At 41.6% G+C, this 23,158-nt stretch overlaps 1 protein-coding gene across 9 annotated transcripts in view; it reads right to left on the reverse strand.

Moving 5' to 3' along the window:
• PJA2 (praja ring finger ubiquitin ligase 2) overlaps positions 1-23,158 on the reverse strand; it is a 117,247-nt gene that overhangs the window by 79,517 nt on the left and 14,572 nt on the right. Inside the window, exon 1 of one of the 9 annotated variants that reach the window (XM_073344666.2) lies at positions 6,646-6,721. The exons of 5 other annotated variants lie outside the window; for them this stretch is intronic. The gene's annotated coding sequence lies outside the window, so the exon portion shown is untranslated. Of the gene's footprint in view, positions 1-1,607; positions 3,351-5,681; positions 5,802-6,645; positions 6,722-23,158 lie in introns of those variants that run through there. 3 more of the 9 variants (XM_073344660.2, XM_073344659.2, XM_073344663.2) reach the window with 3 other exon arrangements.

A 23,158-nucleotide genomic window follows, 5' to 3' on the forward strand; every position in this document is an offset into this window, starting at 1 on the left:
ATAGGTTACCATAGCACGTTCAAGTTACTACAGAATCCCCCAAAACGTTATCATCCGTCATCTTGTGATATTTACTGACACATTGCAGCACATTTCCTAGTCCATTGTCATGTAGTTTCCAGATCAGCAGCACTTAGCATATCTTTTACTGTAATCTTACAATTTACTGATACAGGGTTGTCTTTCGGTCACCTAGTCACACCAACTTGGTTGAGGCATAACACCTAGTGTGGCTAAACTGAATGCCTTATAGGCCTCAGGCTTATACAACCTGCATTACAACATTTATTAATACCTATATTTCACCTCTATATCCTAAATATACTTAATATATTTTATTCTTGGCTACAAGTCTCCCCCTTTAATGGGGTGATTCTAAATAAGAATGAATAAGAACCCCATCACACAGATGATTAGATTAGCTCTACATGCAACATAGTTATATATGTTACTACACAGAAAACTTTATTAATACCTAAATTAGGGATGGTTGCTTTTTTTTTTTTTTTTTTAAATGGAGTTTCTCGTGGTTGGTAAGCTGTTTTTACTGGCTGTTACCAGTGGATGGAAATATATGGATGTTCTGGTACTTGCCAAGGCTTTATTTTGCTCATGTTTACATATCCATAACACAGGGTGATCTTTACAGTGGCGATGGATTGTTGGAGCAACCATGGTTGAGAAGGAATGGGGATAGTATTGATCAATTGAGGTTGACTTCTTGGTATTTCTCGATATCCCGACAATGTTATAATCCTTCCTCCCATACATCATTATCATACTTCCTTGGACAATTCTTCCTTTTAATCCAATTTTCATTCATAAAGGGCTTGGTAATAAGTCATCTGTTCCATCTAATAATTTATTCAGTATTTGCTCCGCTTAGTCCATGTCATTACTAATGTCAATTAAATGCACATTCTTCTTTCTAACAATTAGTTTAGCTGTAAATCTAACAGTTGTTTGGATGCAAGAAAGACTGGGGGTACTCTGCCTTGTTAGCTCTTGATAATCTAGGTTACAAAGGATAACAATTTCATTTTCAAACACAGCTACAAGGGAGACTGCTGTATGCCCAATAATCATATGTAGTTTTGGCTTAAAACAGAAATTTGGAATTGTGACCTGACACCTAATTTGACTATTATAAACAAATCTTTTTCACTTGTTAGACACAATATTGCCCCTTTCCATTGTAGGTCTCCTGCTCCATGGGAGATTTCCATTTGGTCAGTTGCACTGCACATGACACTTGTTGAGTTAGCTTTCAGTAGGTTCCATAGGTACCCTTCTGCCTGGCCACACAGTGGGGTTGTTACCTCAAATACATTACACCTACAGACCCACTGACGCTCCTTTTGAAAGTAACGGGCAGTCTGCGGGACTTGCCATGTCTGGATTTAAAATGCTACAGCAGCACATCTGCACCAATTAAGTAGTGCTTCAGTATAGACACTGCCTGCGTTGATGGGAGCGGTTCTCACATCGGTGAAGGTAACCCACCTCCCCGAGAGATGGTAGCTAGCTCAACACAGGGACTTAGATCAGCTTAACAAACGCCGCTCAGGAATGTGGATTTTTCACACCCCTGACATAGTTAAACCAACCTGTCTAGTATGGACCAGGCCTAAGTTTCTTGATGATAAACCACCAGGAAGGGTAATTTCAGTCCTTCCTTAATAATGTTGTCTTCTAGGCAACCTATGGAGTAAATAGCAGCTAGTTGACCAAATACATCCTTATCTGGGTCAAACACAGCATGAACAAGATATGCAAAGATTTTGAGTTGCAACATATTTTACTTAAATAAGTAACATGAGTTATGATTAGGATGTGGTGTCCCAAATCCTAGGTTTTTAATTGCACCACATAATATCACTTGACATTTAGTCAGGCATTTTGCTTTCTCTCCTCCATTTCTTTGAATGAATTTGGGACAATACCAATTTAAGATATGTCCATTCTTAATTAAGGTCGGGCACTTTTCCCAATTCTAAAAATTGTAAGGTGCTTGCAATAATATTTACTACAGTCACCATATGCAGAAGAGATAATTCCTTCCCCATATATTGATTTCTTCCCTGATCATTATTGTGTTCTATTAATTGATTAATTTTAGTCTGTCTCAAACAATCTTGTTATCTCATGCATGTCAAAAATTGTAAATCTTTCTTCTATTGCTAAAACTTGTATCGCCTTTTAATATTAGGTTAACTACCTTGTTGGCTTTTTCCTGAGCCATACAGTTAATTTGCCTTCTAATTCTTTCAAAAGCCACCAAGTTCCAAATTGATATTCCTGTTCCAAGTAAACCTGTTACACTCCCCCAAATTCCAAAAGGATCAATTCCACATTTCCTTCTTGAAGGACAGAGGTTGGTCTTTACAGGAATACCTAAATTTGCAATGTCTTTTTTCTGGTACAGCTTTAAATGGTTAGCATGGTAGATTTTTTTTAATCTACCTTCCCACCCCAACCTTACCCCGAATTCCCTTAATTGAAGAAATTGGACAGGAGTGACCAGCTGACTCACAAATGTGTGATAGCCTGTATATATCCCGTCTCCTTCCATTCATCACACTTTCACCAATTTGGTGTATTGTGAAGAATATATTTTGCAGAATGTGGACTTTCTGCATCAACTTTAATCACCATTAGTTGACTCAATCACATACCAATCAGAGTTTGATCTAAGATAAAGCTCTCAAAGTCAAATTTAGGGTGCACCTTTGTTGGGGTGTCAATCCTAATACCATATTACTTAGCTGAGACTTGATTTTTATATTTGCATTAAACTGATTATGTTTAATCATTTATGGCACCAGTAGCCAAAAATATACAGTTACATTATAAAACATTTTAGCTATTACATGCATAGCTATTAATCTATATTAATATTGCCATGGTTTGTTTTTAATGAATTTATATATTTTAACCTGGGCTTTCCCAAACATCTGGCTACATTGCTTGACAAATCCCATATCAAAATTAACAACAGTTTGAACAAAAAGTTTGATTAATATAGAAACCGTCTGGGTTAAATTGTTTATGCAGGCAAATATACCTAATTTATGAGTAGCATTTGCAAAAAGGAATTGAACTACCATTATAATAATGGTGGTTATAATCTATTTATAATATTAAAATAGTGTGCTATCACAAAAAAATGTACTATAACTTTTTACCATTGCACCCAAAATGTTTGTTCCAACAATAAATAAAATAAATCCCCCATAATTAAAGAGCCAATGACATAGTCATGTGACATAACACATATAACCAAGGAACAAATAATCCTAATATTCTTATGTTTTATTTTATATATATTAGAAAACAAAAAGGAAGGAGAAAGATCAAAAGAGGTTCTCCCAAAGTTCACTTGTGACTGGGGGAACTCACACAAGTATTAGTATGAGATGACCACTAAAGTATTCCATGATTGATAGATCAGGCAGTCACCTCGTTTGAATCCTACTACTTCCCCGCAAAGAAGAGGGGCACACAAAGAGTATTAAAGAGGGGAGACCTCGGCCTGTGAAACCCACAATGTCTTCCCCTAATTGCAGAAAAGGACTTAGGGGTTACAGTGGACGAGAAGCTGGATATGAGTCAACAGGGTGTGCCCTTGTTGCCAAGAAGGCTAACGGCATTTTGGGCTGTATAAGTAGGAACATTGCCAGCAGATCGAGGGACGTGATCGTTCCCCTCTATTCGACATTGGTGAGGCCTCATCTGGGAGTACTGTGTCCAGTTTTGGGCCCCACACTACAAGAAGGATGTGGAAAAATTGGAAAAGGTCCAGCGAAGGGCAACAAAAATTATTAGGGGAGTGGAACACATGACTTATGAGGAGAGGCTGAGGGAACTGGGATTGTTTAGTCTGAGGAAGAGAAGAATGAGAGGGGATTTGATAGCTGCTTTCAACTACCTGAAAGGGGGTTCCAAAGAGGATGGATCTAGACTGTTCTCAGTGGTAGCAGATGACAGAACGAGGAGTAATGGTCTCAGGTATTTCCAGTAGGGATAAGGAGGTTTTAGTATCGTTATACAAGGTAGCTCAGACATAGGTGAGAGGTCTTTCGCAGGAGTGGTGGGTGAAATTCTGTGGCCTGCATTGTGCAGGAGGTCAGACTAGATGATCATAATGGTCCCTTCTGACCTAAATATCTATGAATCTATGAGCATAAAGCCCATCAGCAAAATCTCAGGTCTTTTACACAGCTTCCCCTCAGTGTGTTTATCATGTCCTTTCCATTCAATTGGGGCTGCCCCTATCATTGCTGGCCCCATAAAGTTTCCCACCCATTGAGGCAAGTAGTTTGCATTTGTCTGACATCAACTTCAAGCCACTGGTTCTTGTTATGCCTTTCTCTAATAGATTTACAAACCCTGTAGTAGCCAGTATTTTCTCCCCTTGGTTACACTGTAGACAAGTCACCTCTCAATCTTCTTTCTGATAAACTAAAAAGATTGAACTTTAAGTCTCTCACTACAAGGCATTTTCTCCAGTCCTAAAATCATTTTTGTGTGGTTCTTTTCTATACCTTGTCCAATTTTTCACCACTCCTTTAAATATATTGACACCAGAACCGTACACAGTATTCTAATTTACTTCTCACCAATGCCATATACAGAAATAAAATCACCTTCCTCCACTACTCTCCTATTTATACATCCAAGGATCCTATTAGCCCTCTTTCCCGTAGCATCACATTGGAAGCTCATGTTCAGTTGCTTGTCCACTATGACCCATAAGCCCTTCTCAAAGTTACTGCTTTCCAGGGTAATCTCTCATTCTCTAGATGTGGCCTGCTTTCCTAATTCCTACGTGTATGAACTCTGCGCTTGACTCTACTAAAACACATTTTATTTTAATAGGCCCAGATTAACAAGCAAGATCTGTATAACTGCCCTCTCCAAATCATTATTTACTATTCCACCATCTTTGTGTCATCTACAAATTTTACCAGGAATGATTTTATGTTTGCTTCCAGATCATTTATGAAAATGTTGAATATCAGGCTTATTACCAATCCCTGTGGTTACACTCCCATTTTATGATGATTCCCATGGACAACTGTTCTTTGAGATCTGTCAATTAGCCAATTCTTAATCCATTAAAGTATATATTTTATTGATATTGTGCAGTGCTAATTTTTGAAACCAGAATATTATGTGGTACTAAATCAAACACCTTATAAAAATTTAAGTATATTACACCTCTGCAGTTACTTTGAGATTACAAACTTGATTGATAAAAGAATGAAAACAGGTTTGTTTGACAAGACCCATTTCCCCTAACACTATTACACACAGCACAGAATTACTGTTAACCTAGGATAGAGAGATGAACAGAATGGAAAATCCAGAATTATGGATCACAAGAGAAGTGGATTGTGAAGCTCATCTTCATGTTATCATCCCCTATGAAATTCAACTAGTTTACAACATAGGATCTTTCATCCTTAGGTAGACTGTTTCAGCAGACTAAGAATTTATCACAGAGTTCACAGCCTTCTAAGGCCCATGTGGCTTAGAAGGCATCAGAAATAACATGCTGGATTGAGCTCCATTTGTCACTTAAAGACAGACTCAAAGTATGCAAGCTACCAGGTAAAGATCAAACCGTAAATTATAAAGAACAGCTGCAGGGTATTATGTTTCCTCTGAATCATTCATACTTTGCAGAGCTGCTTCACCATTTTGCCCACCACAAGCCTTGGTGCACCTTAGGCAGTGATTGTGCAAGCAGACAGCCACAGCAACGCTCTAAAACAGCAAAAAGAAGCTAACTAGGATTCTGATCCTGCAAACACTTACACAAGTGTGTAACTTTAAGCAACAGACAAGTTAATGAATATATTAACGTGCTTAATGTTATAAACATGCAAAAGTGTTTGCAGGACTGCAACCTAGCATTGTACAATACTAATCAGTTTTCCTATGGGATCTTTTATGTAAAATGTATCACTGCTGGTAATTCAGAAAATAACTCAAAATGAATCAATTTCAGGGAAAACCAAAAATGGGGAGAAAATACACTTGAGCAGACAAAGAGAAAAAAGAGCACACAGAAGAACTGTAACAGATGTAGAAAAGGAGAAAAGGGAATGGAGGTAAGGAAAAGGTAAAAACCAACAGTGGTGGTCTCAACATTAGTTCCCCAAGTTTCTTTCCTTCCCAAAAATTATATGGCACATCAATATAATTGAAGAGAACTACCAAAATGAGTACTTTTGAGACGTTTTAACTATCTTAGATTATAACAATTTAGCAACCTCTATTAAGTGCAAAAGTTTTTGGTAAATTGTATTCGTCATGCTCTCTATTTTGGGCAATTAGTTTTGAGAAGTTATTAAAACACTATCTCATAATTCCAAATAAAAGTTCTAGTCCTCAAGTTCCTTAAAATGCCTGTGCCATCAATAATTAAGGTAGTAACTGATATTTAATGTTATTGTTTCTTTCCAGAAGATATATTTGAAAGCATGAAAGAATGTATGAAATAACATAGATTTGAATCAGTAAAGAGTTATTTCAGTTTTGCTGGCCAGGGCTCAAATTGGTGTGGAGGTTATTTCACGACTCACTGCTGCCAGATGAAAAAAGGAAAAATACTGAGAAAACGAATGAGCAAATAAATACCTTAGAGTGGTGAAGAGACATACCACTGCACCGCAATGTGGCCATTCCCAAATCAAGTACTTGTGACAAACGTTCTTGAAGTTGGTTGTGGTTAATGTTAGTTTCTAAGTTTACAGATTTCACACTATGTGCACTGGTAAAACAGTTAACTTCCAGTGTTAGGACATTCCACCATCTTTAGCCACCTGGGATTTACCTAAAGCAATGGAGGACCATGCTGTAGGAAAATATTTAAAATGTACTTAAGGCATTTGATTTTTATTAGCTGCAAGTTACTTTTCAAAGTCTTAAGAGTATTATGCTTTAGAGCCACTCAAAACTGTTTTGTAGGTTACTTGAGAAATGTACATTGGTTGTTTCCATAAGCAGTGTTATTTCAGATACAAAGATGTTAACAAATGTGGGTGCTTCAGGGATTATTCTTAGGCCTTAATTTTTTTCTTTTTGTCAACCTTTTATTACAGCTATCTTTACCCCAGGTTGAAAGCAGCCTGTAGTCTGATATTAATAAGATGGCAGCCAGCTCTCCACTGGGTTGACTTTAAATTAAATGAAAACCATGATTTTTGGTTCACCTCCCAAATTACAGAGTCATGATTTCAGTCATTAATGACTGAAACAGCAGATGGTGATGTCTTGTGGCATTTAAGCATCAGGAATCCCTCCTTTCAACAAGCCAGTATTTCCTCCAAAGTAGATCAAAGTTCAGAAGCACTGTACAGATAATTTAAGAAGTGTGAAATACTTTGTGAAGAAGCAGGTTGTTCAGCAGTACCTGGCCCATTCTGGACTATGGGGATTAATTTATATTTAAAATTATTTGGTGTGCTAATGCATACTTTGAAAATATTTAACAGAGTGAGTTTTGACTTTGTGAATATCAAGCACAAAGAATCACAAAAATAATAGCCATGTAGGACTGGAAGGGCCCTTAACAGGCCCTGTAGTCCAGTCTCCTGCACTCAAGGCAAGACCAAATATTTGCTACACCATCCCTGACAGATGTTTGTCTAACTTGTTCTTAAAAACCTTCAATGACAGAGATTCCACCACCTCCACAGGTAATTTATTGCAGTGCTTACCTACGCTTACTGTTAGGAAGTTTCTCCTAATGTCTAACCTAAATCTCCATTGCTGCAATTTAAGCACATTATTTTTTGTCCTGTCCTCAGAGGTCAAGGGGAATAATTTATCACCCTTCTCTTTATCATAACCTTTTACATACCTGAAGACTTATGTATCCCCTCAGTCTTCTCTTCTCCAGACTGAAAAAACCCAATTTAAAAAAAATCTTTTCCTCATAGGTCATGACTTTCCTCTTTAATCATGTTTGTTGCTCTCCTCTGGACTTTCTCCAATTTGTCCACATCTTTCCCAAAATGTGGTACCCAGAACTGGACACAATACTCCACTTGAGGTCTTATCAGTATTGAGCAGAGTGAAAGAATTACTTCTTGTACCTTGCTTATAACACTCCCGCTAATACATCAAAAAACCAATGTTCATTTGTGGGGTTTTTGCAACATTATTACATTGATGACTCTATTTAGCTTGTGTCAGAATTGCAGCCGTGTTAGTCTGTGTCCGCAAAAAGAAAAGGAGTACTTGTGGCACCTTATAGACTAACAAATTTATTTGAGCATAAGCTTTCGTGAGCTACAGCTCACTTCATCGGATGCATTCACTGTAAAATACAGTAGGGAGATTTATATACATAGAGAACATGAAACAATGGGTGTTACCATACACACTGTAACAAGAGTGATCACCTAAGGTGAGCTATTACCAACAGGAAAGAAAAAAACCTTTTGTAGTGATAATCAAGGTGGGCCATTGCCAGCAGTTAACAATGTCTGAGGAACAGTGGGGGGGGGAGGTGCGGAATAAACATGGGAAAATAGTTTTACTTTGTGTAATGACCCATCCAGTCCCAGTCTTTATTCAAGCCTAAGTTAATTGTATCCAGTTTGCAAATTAATTCCAATTCAGCAGTCTCTCGTTGGAGTCTGGATTTGAAGTTTTTTTATTGAAGAATTGCCACTTTTAGGTCTCTAATGGAGTGACCAAAGAGAATGAAGTGTTCTCCGACTGGTTTTTGAATGTTATAATTCTTGACGTCTGATTTGTGTCCATTTATTCTTTTACGTAGAGACTGTCCAGTTTGACCAGTGTACATGGCAGAGGGGCATTGCTGGCACATGATGGCATATATCACATTGGTAGGTGTGCAGGTGAACGAGCCTCTGATAGTGTGGCCAATGTGATTAGGCCCTATGATGGTGTCCCCTGAATAGATATGTGGACACAGATGGCAACGGGCTTTGCTGCAAGGATAGATTCCTGGGTTAGTGGTTCTGTTGTGTGGTGTGTGGTTGCTGGTGAGTATTTGCTTCAGTTTGGGGGGCTGCCTGTAAACAAGGACTGGCCTGTCTCCCAAGATCTGTGAGAGTGATGGGTCGTCCTTCAGGATAGGTTGTAGATCCTTGATGATGCGTTGGAGAGGTTTTAGTTGGGGGCTGAAGGTGATGGCTAGTGGCGTTCTGTTATTTTCTTTGTTGGGCCTGTCCTGTAGTAGGTAACTTCTGGGTACTCTTCTGGCTCTGTCAATCTGTTTCTTCACTTCAGCAGGTGGGTGTTGTAGTTGTAAAAATGCTTGATAGAGATCTTGTAGGTGTTTGTCTCTGTCTGCGGAGTTGGAGCAAATGCGGTTGTATCGTACAGCTTGGCTGTAGACAATGGATCGTGTGGTGTGGCCTGGGTGAAAGCTGGAGGCATGTAGGTAAGTATGACAGTCAGTAGGCTTCCGGTATAGGGTGGTCTTTATGTGACCATCGCTTATTAGCACTGTAGAGTTCAGGAAGTGGATCTCTTGTGTGGACACATCCAGGCTGAGGTTGATGTTGGGATGGAAATTGTTGAAATCATGGTGGAATTCCTCAAGGGCTTCTTTTCCATGGGTCCAGATGCTGAAGATGTCATCAATGTAGCGCAAGTAGAATAGGGGCATTAGGAGATGAGAGCTGAGGAAGTGTTGTTCTAAAGTCAGCCATAAAAATGTTGGCATACTGTGGGGTCATGTGGGTACCCATAGCAGTGCCGCTGATTTGAAGGTATACATTGTCCCCAGATGTGAAATAGTTATGGGTGAGGACAAAGTCACAAAGTTCAACCACCAGGTTTGCCGTGACATTATCGGGGATACTGTTCTTGACGGCTTGTAGTCCATCTTTGTGTGGAATGTTGGTATAGAGGGCTTCTACATCCATAGTGACTAGGATGGTGTTTTCAGGAAGATCACCGATGGATTGTAGTTTCCTCAGGAAGTCAGTGGTGTCTCGAAGATAGCTGGGAGTGCTGGTAGCATAGGGCCTGAGGAGGCAGTCTACATAGCCAGACAATCCTGCTGTCAGGGTGCCAATGCCTGAGATGTTGGGGCATCCAGGATTTCCAGGTTTATGGATCTTGGGTAGCAGATAGAATACTCCTGGTCAGGGTTCCAGGGGTGTGTCTGTGAGGATTTGTTCTTGTGCCTTTTCTTGTGATCGTCTATAACCCCCAGATCCTTTTCTGCAGTACTCCTTCCTAGGCAGTCCTACGTAGTCATTTCCCATTTGGTATTTGTGCAATTGATTATGCCTTCCTAAGTGGAGTACTCTGAATTTGTCGTTACTGAATTTCATCCTATTTATTTCAGACCACACTTCCAGTTTGTCCAAATAATTTTTAATTGTAATTCTGTCCTCCAAAGCAACTTCAAGGCCTCCCAATTTAGTATCATCCACAAACTTTATAAGTTTGCAGAAGATACATGACTGGGTCCTCTATAATCAATTTAGTTAGCTAAGTCACTCCAAACCAAACAGTATACCATATCGTATACGTACATTTGTAACTTGGCTTTAACATGTTTATACTCACTTATCAGACGTAGAGAGCAAGTGGCTACTGGCTTCACCCAGGTCTATCAACTTTGAAATACCCAGAGTCAACAATTACTTTAGGAGATGGGTATGTAAGGCTGAAGCAACTAAAATAGTTTACCTACTCTATTAGAACAAGCCCCAAGCTACCTACTCTATTAGAAACTTTTTCTCTTTTATCATTGCTAATGTAAATTATCACTCCATACTTGTGAATGCAGACTATTTTAAATAGAATCCAGCAGCATACTGTTTATATGGTAATGTAACTGAAATATGCTGTTGTAATTTGGCAACTGTCCTTTTGGATCCTCACCAAAACGATACCTGTTCCATCAAACAACCCTAAATAAGCAAGAAGTTTTGTTTTGTTTTTAAATACATGTAAGATGGGTAAAAATACTTTTAAAAATAGAGCATTGCGCAAATTCATCTCCCCTCAATAGAGCATCTGATTGCACAAAAATATCTGCATGTATTTACACCCATCTCTTCCTGAATTCCAAGGAGGGGAGAATAATACAAATAGTGAAACATTTAAAATGATAATCAACCTTCTTTTACTTAGATTAGAGCTAAAATTTTAGCATTTATCTGCAGATTTAAGGAGTTGTGACTTCCCTAACAGTGTTTGTGTGTGGATTTTGTCCCCATAAAAATAGTTCTAAACTGTTATAAGAATGAGAATAAAAGAGCTCAAACATCTATAACCATGGAGACACAGAAACACCGAGAAGGCTAAACTTTTCAAGAAGGAATTAATCCAGGTTATCAAGAGGTGGTAGTCAATAATCAGCTGAAAAGTAAGAAGGAACATTCATATTTGAATCAGCATTTATATACATTTGCTTTCAATTAATACTATACTATAATCAGATATATCACATCTCCATTCAAACCATAGGGAATTATCCCATGGAATTCAAAGGGAGCAGGTGGTGGCACTGTATGAAAACGTCTGTGATGTAATTAAAGGTGTTAATACCTGGAGATTTTCCATGTACACACTTGTCATGAAAGAAACTTGTTTATTTTTAATAACTTTCATAACAGAGCACTACCAATTTTTTGAAAGTACTGAAAAAAATTTAAATGAGGGGAGATTTCCCTATGGTTACCCAAGATCAATGTCTTTTTTTCCCGTAAGCAAAGCATTGTATAATTTAAAATGTTGATTTTTAAACATTTTCTCAAATATGTATCTACATAACTGTTCTAGCTTTGTCATGTTTGGTACCATTGTGTTCATGGGAGACAGGGCTTTCCAACGATACTCAACTTGACCCATTTCCCATGACACTTATTATTATCAAAATTATTAGTATCAAAATTTCCATCAACCTGAGAACTTGGAGCTGGGAGCAGCACATCCCCTTTGCCATGCAATACCATTGAAATTATGATTCTGTTGATTTTAATTAGTCAAATGAAACCTCCCTTACCTTTCTATCACTAACTTGACCACAGAATGAGATTTTACTTTGTTATGCTCCCAGACCGCATAGGCAGAACTGGAAGAAGGGGAGAATCCAGTTCCAGCCCTCCAAAGTGACGGCACAGGTAAGAGGAGGGAGGTGATAAGTGCTGTGTTAGCACAAACTAATTTCCTGCTCGTGGCCACCACTCCTCTTTCCTGAGTATATTCAGCGTGAGCTTTGCAGTGCAGTGCACTGATGTGGGTGTGGAGAGCGGAGTTGGAGACTACTTGATCTTTTGCCACCCATCTAGAAGAACCAGACACAAGTAGTATGCTCAATCTCAAGGGACGGGATCTCTCTTCTGTTGCTATATGGTATTCTCTTCTGGAATCTTTAAGCTTCCATATATAGCTATCAGAGGGATGGTTCCTGCAGTAGAAAATAGGGAAGACCCTCTAGGTTAAGAGGAGGCCCATGGGAAGGCGGTCAGGGACTCTCTCAGACTACATTTGCTAAATTGTTCAGTAACAACAACTTTTTCACTAATGTGAGCAAATGCACATTATCCTTGTCTTATACTAACTCCACTTGCTTCTCATTCATTTCTTTCTTTCATTGCTATTGTGGTTGATTCTCTCCACGTTTCACTCTCCTCCACCCTTGCCTCTCTGTCCCTCTTTCCCATTGCAAGATCCAGTCTGCCAACCCCCAAGCCCTTGCTCACCTGCAACATGCACTTCATCCACTCCTGTTCTCATGCTCCAGTCTCTCTCTGGAGCAAATACAATCTTGCCCTACTCACATCAATCAGCCTGCTGTTACAAATATCATTTTCTTAGCCCGTCACTTTGGCCATGTCAGCCCTGTCTTTTCATCCCAATCTTAGCTCCCCCTTCTCTATCATTATCAAACATATGCTGCTTGTCTTCACTTCAAATGCCCTTCACAACCTATCCTCATCCTACCTGTCACCTCTCATTCACAGTCAGTGTGATAGCCCATGATGCCAGCCTCCTTAGCCCACTTTTAAATTTTCAAACAAGCACCTTTGAACTTTCTTGCATGGTGCCCCTCATTCTTGGGATGCGCTCCCCATAAAGTTCTGCAAAGCTACCTCATTATCCTCTTTCAAATCTCTCCTTTTCTATGATGCCTACAAAAAAAATTAACAATGATTAGGCAACAATTGTCTTATTAATTCTTTGTATTCTCCTGTCTGTCCATATCCATCTGTTTCCTTTTGTCTTATTACTTCGATTGTAAGCTTTTGTGGAGGATTTTGCTGAGTTTATACAGCACCTACCTCAACTGGGTTCTGATCCATGACTGAGGCTCATAGGCACTACAATAATACAAACAACAGTAGCATTCAGAAGATAATCTAAATGCTTCATATAATTTGGGGCTAAGTGTTTTGTGTCCAAAATAAAGAAGCTGCATTCACTGTTTGCCACTGCCAATTATCACTACGTAATTTTTAGTGTTACATTTTCTACAGTCTAACCAAGACTATATTGTTTTTATTTTCAGTTAGTTTACTAACAAATTGCAATATTCCTTCTGCATCTTCTCCAGAAGTATACAAGGCCCAATCCAGAGGCCACTGAAGTCAATGGAAAGATTCTCATAGATTTCACTGGGCTCTGGGTAAGGTTCATAATTCAGGGTTTTGCCATTAAATGCAGTGAGATGGGAAAGAACATTTCCTTGTTGAAGTACTTCTCCCAAAAAAAGTCCACTATTATACTTTTATTAGCAAGAAAGGAAAGGAGTTGAAGTGTAAAAGTAGAGTAGACTTGCTTCCTTGCTAGCGGGCAGAACTATGTTTTCCTTGATATGGTTTGACCAGAAAGGATTAACCTTCTTTCTTTAAGACAAAGGAGATTTACTATTGTAATACAAAGTTCCCCTTATTTACACTTTTAGAAAAAGAATATTCCTGTAATCAAATTTCCTACCAGATTACACTAACACATTCCTTTTCTACTTCTTAGGAGGCGACATTCCCTTTTGACCAAAAGAGATTATTAGTACCAAATGACCAAAAAAAACTTAAAAAATAAGGTCAAATATATAAATGTGCCAATATCAGATTGATACCCTTATAAACACTGAAGCATTACATCTCTAGAATGTATAACATAATCCAAGAAAAATACTCTAGAAATGTGATAGAATCAAGTTATATGAGCCGACCATTTATGCTCAATATCGTTAATTACATCAAGATTACATTAATCTCACTGCTTTCCTACCACACATCTTAATCCCAAAGTACAATTTCACATTCACTGGTAATTTCAGTATTTTCCTCCCTATGACGGTTTCATTTGACAGTAATGCACTCTTTATCCAAGTGAACCACAAAAGAATCAAACATTTGCACCATTGTAAATTTGTCCTAAAAGCACCAAAAATTCAGAGACTTTCAACACATCTTTAATGGCTCTGGGAAGAGGACTGCATACACAAATTTTCAACTTCAGTGTATTTTTTTAAAAATGTGTTGCTTTTTAAAAGCTGCTATAGTCAATGATTTTACAGTAAATGCAAAAGCATTCTGTAGGATTTTTTTGCACTTATAAAGCAGAATTACTCAAATTAGAAAGTGAAACATTTTAGACTAAACCTGTTTTATTATTCAGGAAAAGTAAGGCGATTAAATAATTGAAATAATAAAAGTTTTCAGAACTAACTACTGGGCATATCCAATAATTATAATGTCTAAATATAGACTGGTTTTCTGATGAAGAAAAATCTACATCTTATAGTTCAAAAAGCCTAAAAAGGAAAAAAAAAAATGTAGTGTGGGTTACACAGCAGTCACCACAGAAGAGTTGTGCATTTTGCTAATATGAAGACAGCCATGAGAGCTCTCAATCATTGGCTAAGCCTTGGGTGATTTGCTCCTTTCGCTAATTCTGGTAGAAGAATTCTTTTATAGACAAAAGATTAAAACTAAACTAATAAAGTGTACTAAACTAGTAATTCCTTAGTGTTGCTTTGCAACTGAAAGGTACAATTTTACCTACAGAAGGACTGAAATTGATGGATGTGCTCTCTGTCTGAAAAAAAAAACAAACAAAACCAGACTCCTGTATGTAAAATGATGTGTTTTTAACTGTCCTCTCTCCTTTCCCTATCATTCCTTTGTCTGTTAAACAACATGCAATTTGAGTGTAATTTTGATCATAAGCTCTTTGGAGAAGGGACTGTGTCTTTTTTAAATCTAGACAAGACCATGTAGAGTGATGATGTTCTATACTATTTATTAATATATTGAACCAGGACTCAGGAGACCTGGATTCTATTCCTGGCTCTGTCACTGACCTCTTTTGTGACCTTGGACAAGTCACTTCCCCTTTCTGTGCCCATTTCTACTCTCGCCCTGTCTGTCTTGTCTATTTAGACTATAAGCTCTTTGGGGTAGGAATTGTCTCTCACTACATGTTTGTACTATGTGTTTGTATGTTGTGCCTAACATAATGGGACCCTGATCATAGTTGAAGCCTCTAGGTACCACCACATTAATAGGGCCCTACCAAATTCACAACCATGAAAAATGCGTCACGGACTGTGAAATCTGGTCTCCCCCTGTGAAATCTTGTCTTGTGTGCGCTTTTACCCTGGAATATACAGATTTCACGGGGGAGACCAGCATTTCTCAAAGGAGGGGTCCTGAACCAAAAGGATATTGTGGGGGGGCACAAGGTTATTTTAGGGGGGTTGCGGTACTGCCACCCTTACTTCTGCACCGCCTTCAGAGTTGGGCAGCTGGAGAGCAGCAGCTGTTGGCCAGGGGCCCTGCTCTGAAGGCAGGACCCTGCCAGTAGCAGTGCAGAAGTAAGGGTGGCAATACTATACCAGGCCACGCTTACTTCTGCGCTGCTACTGGCAGCGGCTCTGCCTTCAGATGCATCCCAGAAGTAAAGGTAGCAGTACCGCAACCCCGCCCTATAATAATCTTGCAACCCCCCCACAACTCCTTTTTGGGTCAGAACCTCTACAATTACAACACCGTGAAATTTCAGGTTTAAATAGCTGAAATCATGAAATTTATGATTTTTAAAATCCTATGACCCTGAAATTGACCAAAATGGACAGTGAATTTGGTAGGGCCTTACACATTAGTATTATTTAACAATTAAATAACATTTCTTCTATTGAAATAGTCTGTGTGACAGATTATAGTCAGTCAGTAAATTAATATTTCATATCTAAGTAGGCAAGTTTTAGACACAGGCCTGGTCTACACTACAAAATAAGGTTTGTTCAACTATGTAGGCCAGGAGTATGATAAATGCACACCACTGAGTTGCGTAGTTAAGCCAACCTAAGTTCCCACACAGACAGCACTAGGTTGATGGAAGAATTCTTATATCCACCTAGCTACCACCTCTTGGGGAAGTGGATTACCTATACTGATGGAAGAATCCCACCCATCAGCCTAGGTATCTTCTATACTGAAGCACTACAGCAGCACAGTGTTTAAAGCGTAGACAAGCAAGCCCGACAAACAACTCCATGCAGCCACATGGAACTACCATCCTCAGGAACAAAGGGTAGGCCCATCAGAAACCAATCAACTTCATGGGGTAGGCAGATACTTACAGAACAAGCTGGGAAGTGCTATATTTTGGGTTTGGAAATAGGGAAAGTCGTAAGGGTGGAAGTAACCTGGCTTTGGGATGGGAAAAATCTGAACGTGGGGAAAGAACTTTCATACGAGAGGTCAGAGACAGGACTTGCTCTTGGAACACGTTAGATTTTCTTCTCTTACCTACATTAAGGCGGCATTATCTTGTTTATCAAAAGTGTAGATCTAGATATATTAACAATTTGTTTTAAATTAATTTTCCGTTTTTAATAAGCCTCATTTTAAGAAATTCTACTGTGGTGTGCTGTTTCAGTCAGTGTCACCAAAAAGAAAAGTAACCTACCACCTCAAAAGAAGGGATAAAGATTTTGTGGGATTGAGTCATCCACTCAGACTCTGTCAAAGGGCCTGGACATAGTTGTTCTTCCACAATGAAGGTATGTTGAAAAAGGCTGTATCGCATTCAATACATTTTGGGAGTCACCTACAGGATCCAGGTGAAGACATGAATTAAAGGTTGGGTGATATTTCCCTCCCACTACCTTTCAGGTCATTTGGCCTTCCCTGTACCTAAAGTGGCCCTCTCCCATCTTTCTGCAGCACAGTCTGAGGAAGGAAATGGGTACAGGAAAGGTTAGTTTATATATTGTAACTCAGATCATTAATTACACCCAGCATTGGTCTACACTTGGAGTTGAGGTCCAATTTAGCAGCGTTAAATCGATTTAACCCTGCACCTGTCCACATGACGAAGCCCCCCCCCCTTTTTTTTTTTTACACTTAAAGGGCTCTTAAAATCAATTTCTTTACTCCATCCCCGACAAGGGGATTAGCGCTGAAATTGGCCTTGCCTGGTCGAATTTGGGGTACTGTGGACACACTTCGACGGTATTGGCGTCTGGGAGCTATCCCAGAGTGCTCCATTGTGACTGCTCTGGACAGCTCACTCAACTCAGATGCACTGGCCAGGTAGATAGGAAAAGGCCCGCGAACTTCTGAATCTAATTTCCTCTTTGGCCAGCGTGGCAAGCTGCAGGTGAGTGCAGAGCTCATCAGCAGAGGTAACCATAATGGAGTCCCAGAATCGCAAAAGAGCTCCAGAATGGATCAAACCGGAGGTACGGGATCTGATCACTGTATGGGGAGAGGAATTCATGCTATCAGAACTCTGTTCCAGTTTTCCAAATGCCAAAACATTTGTCAAAATCTCCCAGGGCACGAAGGACAGAGGCCATAACAGGGACCCAAAGCAGTGCCGTGTGAAACTTAAGGAGCTAAGGCAAGCCTACCAGAAAACCAGAGAGGCAAACGGCCGCTCCGGGTAGAGCCCCAAACATGCCGCTTCTATGATGAGCTGCATGCTATTTTAGGGGGTTCAGCCACCACTACCCCAACCATGTGCTTTGACTCCTTCAATGGAGAGGGAGGCAACATGGAAGCAGGTTTTGGGGACGAGGAAGATGATGATGATGAGGTTGTAGATAGCTCACAGCAAGCAAGTGGAGAAACCAGTTTTTCCGACAGCCAGGAACTGTTTCTCACCCTGAACCTTGAGCCAGTACCCCCCGAACAGCAAGGTTTACCGTGAAAGAGTGTACTCATTGTTCTATAAAATATGTCTTTTTGAATACCACTGTCCTTTTTTTTCCTCCACCAGCTGCATGTGTTTCAAGGATCACAGGATCTTAAACATAAAAAAGAAGATTACAAGAAGTGGAAGGTTGGACATATGATCAGGGAAGAGTATAAAAATATTGCTCGGGCATGTAGGAATGATATCAGGAGGGCCAAATCGCACCTGGAGCTGCAGCTAGCAAGAGATGTCAAGAGTAACAAGAAGCGTTTCTTCAGGTATGTTGGCAACAAGAAGAAAGCCAAGGAAAGTGTGGGCCCCTTAATGAATGAGGGAGGCAACCTAGTGACAGAGGATGTGGAAAAAGCTAATGTACTCAATGCTTTTTTTGCCTCTGTCTTCACTAACAAGGTCAGCTCCCAGACTGCTGTGCTGGGCATCAAAACATGGGGAATAGATGGCCAGCCCTCTGTGGAGATAGAGGTGGTTAGGGACTATTTAGAAAAGCTGGACGTGCACAAGTCCATGGGGCCGGACGAGTTGCATCCGAGAGTGCTGAAGGAATTGGCGGCTGTGATTGCAGAGCCATTGGCCATTATCTTTGAAAACTTGTGGCGAACGGGGGAAGTCCCGGATGACTGGAAAAAGGCTAATGTAGTGCCAATCTTTAAAAAAGGGAAGGAGGAGGATCCTGGGAACTACAGGCCAGTCAGCCTCACCTCAGTCCCTGGAAAAATCATGGAGCAGGTCCTCAAAGAATCAATCCTGAAGCACTTGCATGAGAGGAAAGTGATCAGGAACAGCCAGCATGGATTCACCAAGGGAAGGTCATGCCTGACTAATCTAATCGCCTTTTATGATGAGATTACTGGTTCTGTGGATGAAGGGAAAGCAGTGGATGTATTGTTTCTTGACTTTAGCAAAGCTTTTGACACCGTCTCCCACAGTATTCTTGTCAGCAAGTTAAGGAAGTATGGGCTGGATGAATGCACTATAAGGTGGGTAGAAAGCTGGCTAGATTGTCGGGCTCAACGGGTAGTGATCAATGGCTCCATGTCTAGTTGGCAGCCGGTGTCAAGTGTAGATTGCACTCTCAGCAAATTTGCGGATGATACTAAACTGGGAGGAGTGGTAGATACGCTGGAGGGGAGGGATAGGATGCAGAAGGACCTAGACAAATTGGAGGATTGGGCCAAAAGAAATCTGATGAGGTTCAATAAGGATAAGTGCAGGGTCCTGCACTTAGGACGGAAGAATGCAATGCACCGCTACAGACTAGGGGCTGAACGGCTAGGCAGCAGTTCTGCAGAAAAGGACCTAGGGGAGAAGCTGGATATGAGTCAGCAGTGTGCCCTTGTTGCCAAGAAGGCCAATGGCATTTTGGGATGTATAAGTAGGGGCATAGCGAGCAGATCGAGGGACGTGATCGTTCCCCTCTATTCGACATTGGTGAGGCCTCATCTGGAGTACTGTGTCCAGTTTTGGGCCCCACACTACAAGAAGGATGTGGATAAATTGGAGAGAGTCCAGCGAAGGGCAACAAAAATGATTAGGGGTCTAGAACACATGACTTATGAGGAGAGGGTGAGGGAGCTGGGATTGTTTAGTCTGCAGAAGAAAAGAATGAGGGGGGATTTGATAGCTGCTTTCAACTACCTGAAAGGGGGTTCCAAAGAGGATGGCTCTAGACTGTTCTCAATGGTAGCAAATGACAGAACAAGGAGTAATGGTCTCAAGTTGCAGTGGGGGAGGTTTAGATTAGATATTAGGAAAAACTTTTTCACTATGAGGGTGGTGAAACACTGGAATGCGTTACCTAGGGAGGTGGTAGAATCTCCTTCCTTCGAGGTTTTTAAGGTCAGGCTTGACAAAGCCCTGGCTGGGATGATTTAACTGGGAATTGGTCCTGCTTCGAGCAGGGGGTTGGACTAGATGACCTTCTGGGGTCCCTTCCAACCCTGATATTCTATGATTCTCCTTCCCAGAGGCTAGCAAAGATTAGAAGGCGAAAAAAACGCACTCGCAATTAAATGTTCTCTGACCTCATGCTGTCCTCCCACACTGACAGAGCACAGATGAATGCGTGGAGGCAGACAATGTCAGAATGCAGGAAAGCACAAAATAACTGGGAGGAAAGGTGGCAGGCTCAAGAGAGGGCTGAAGCTGATAGGTGGCGGCAGCATGATGAGAGGAGGCAGGATTCAATGATGAGGCTGCTGGAGGATCAAACTAACATACTCCAGCATATGGTTGAGCTGCAGGAAAGGCAGGAGCACAGACCGCCGCTACAGCCCTTATGTAACCAACCACCCTCCTCCCCAAGTTCCATAGCCTCCTCACCCAGACGCCCAAGAACGTGGTGGGGGGCTCTCTGGCCACCCAGCCACTCCACCACAGAGGATTGCCCAAGCAACAGAAGGCTGGCATTCAATAAGTTTTAAAGTGCTGCGTGGCCTTGTCCTTCCCTCCTCCACCCCCCCCCCCACCCAGGCTACCTTGGCAGTTATCCCCCTATTTGTGTGATGAATAAATAAAGAATGCATGAATCTGAGACAACAATGACTTTATTGCCTCTGCAAGCTGTGATCAAAGGGGGGAGGGGAGCGTAGTTAGCTTACAGGGAAGCAGAGTGAACCAAGGGGCGGGGGGTTTCATCAAGAAGAAACAAACAGAACTTTCACACCGTAGCCTGGCCAGTCATGAAACTGGTTTTCAAAGCTTCTCTGATGCACACCGCGCCCTCCTGTGCTCTTCTAACCGCTCTGGTGTCTGGCTGTGCGTGACCAGCAGCCAGGCGATTTGCCTCTACCTCCCACCCTACCATAAACGTCTCCCCCTTACTCTCACAGATATTGTGGAACGCACAGCAAGCAGTAATAACAGTGGGAATATTGGTTTCGCTGAGGTCTAACCGAATCAGTAAACTGCACCAGCGCACTTTTAAATGTCCAAATGCACATTCTATGACCATTATGCACTTGCTCAGCCTGTAGTTGAACAGCTCCTGACTACTGTCCAGGCTGCCTGTGTACGGCTTCATGAGCCATGGCATTAAGGGGTAGGCTGGGTCCCCAAGGATAACTATAGGCATTTCAACATCCCCAACAGTTATTTTCTGGTCTGGGAAGAAAAGTCCCTTCCTGCAGCTTTTGAAACAGACCAGAGTTCCTGAAGATGCGAGCGTCATGTACCTTTCCCGGCCATCCCACGTTGATGTTGGTGAAACGTCCCTTGTGATCCACCAGTGCTTGCAGCACTATCGAAAAGTACCCCTTGCGGTTTATGTACTCTCCGGCTTGGTGCTCCGGTGCCAAGATAGGGATATTGGTTCTGTCTATGGCCCCACCACAGTTAGGGAATCCCATTGCAGCAAAGCCATCCACTATGACCTGCACATTTCCCAGGGTCACTACCCTTGATATCAGCAGATCTTTGATTGCATTGGCTACTTGCATCACAGCAGCCCCCACAGTAGATGTGCCCACTCCAAACTGATTCCGGACTGACCGGTAGCTGTCTGGCATTGAAAGCTTCCACATGGCTATTGCCACTCGCTTCTCAACTGTGAGGGCTGCTCTCATCTTCGTATTCTGGTGCTTCAGGGCAGGGGAAAGCAAGTCACAAAGTTCCATGAAAGAGCCCTTACACATGCGAAAGTTTCGCAGCCACTGGGAATCGTCCCAGACTGCAACACTATGCGGTCCCACCAGTCTGTGCTTGTTTCCCAGGCCCAGAATCAGTGTTCCATGGCATGAACCTACCCCATTAGCACCATGATGCCCACATTGCCAGGGCCCGTGCTTTAAGAGAAGTCTGCGTCCATGTCCTCATCACTCTCGTCACCGTGCAGACGTCGCCTACTTGCCCGGTTTCACTTTGGCAGGTTCTAGTGATCCATATGCTGCTGAATAATGCGCGTGGTGTTTAATGAGCTCATAATTGCCAAAGTGATCTGAGCAGGCTCCATGCTTGCCGTGGTATGGCTTCTGCACGGTAAAAAGCCGCGGAACGATTGTCTGCCGTTGCTCTGACAGAGGGAGGGGCGACTGACGACATGGCTTACAGGGTTGGCTTGCAGGGAACTAAAATCAACAAAGGGGGTGGCTTTACATCAAGGAGAAACAAGAACAACTGTCACACAGAATGGGCCCCTCAAGGATTGAACTCAAAGCCTTGGGTTTGGCAGGCCAATGCTCAACCCACTGAGCTATCCCTCCCCCCGGTATTCCAGGCAGGACTGAATCTCCATTAAACTTTTCAAGGTGCCCCTGACAGACCTCACCAAAACAATTATCGGCCATTGATTTCACGGAGGGAGGGAGAGGGGAGCAAATGAATACAAAACAAATCTGGTCTATTTCTTGTTTTGATCCACTCCATCTATCTTTTACATCTTTGGCTGGCAGCAGACGGTACAGTAGGACTGCTAGCCATCCTCATCTCCTGGCTGCTCACCAGAAGACAGTGCAATAGGACTGCCGGCAGGACTAAAGAGAATGACCTGCTCAAGTAATTCCTATTTTAGTCCCTGCACCCATGTCTGCCCAGGAGCTCCTGACCGACCTTACCAAGGCAGGCAAGAGCACCTCGGACATGAGGACAATTGTTAGCAGGCCTATTGCACCATCTGTTGCCAAAAGGCAATGAGCTGCTGCTGTGTAGCAATGCAGTACCGCGTCTGCCAGCACCCAGGAGACATACGGTGACAGTGAGCTGAGCAGGCTCCATGCTTGCTGTGGTATGGTGTCTACACAAGAAACTCAGGAAAAAAGGCGCCAACGATTGTCTGCTGTTGCTTTCACGGAGGGAGGGGGGCAGGCCTGATGACATGTACCCAGAACCACCCGCGACAATGTTTTTGCCCCATTAGGCATTGGGATCTCAACCCAGAACTCCAATGGGAGGCGGAGACTGCGGGAACTGTGGGATAGCTACCCACAGTGCAACGCTCCAGAAGTCGACGCTAGCCTCGGTACCGTGGAAGCACTCCGCCGAGTTAATGCAC

This window comes from Lepidochelys kempii, chromosome 5 (assembly GCF_965140285.1).
Source record: "Lepidochelys kempii isolate rLepKem1 chromosome 5, rLepKem1.hap1, whole genome shotgun sequence".
NCBI classification, from domain to species: Eukaryota; Metazoa; Chordata; order Testudines; family Cheloniidae; genus Lepidochelys; species Lepidochelys kempii.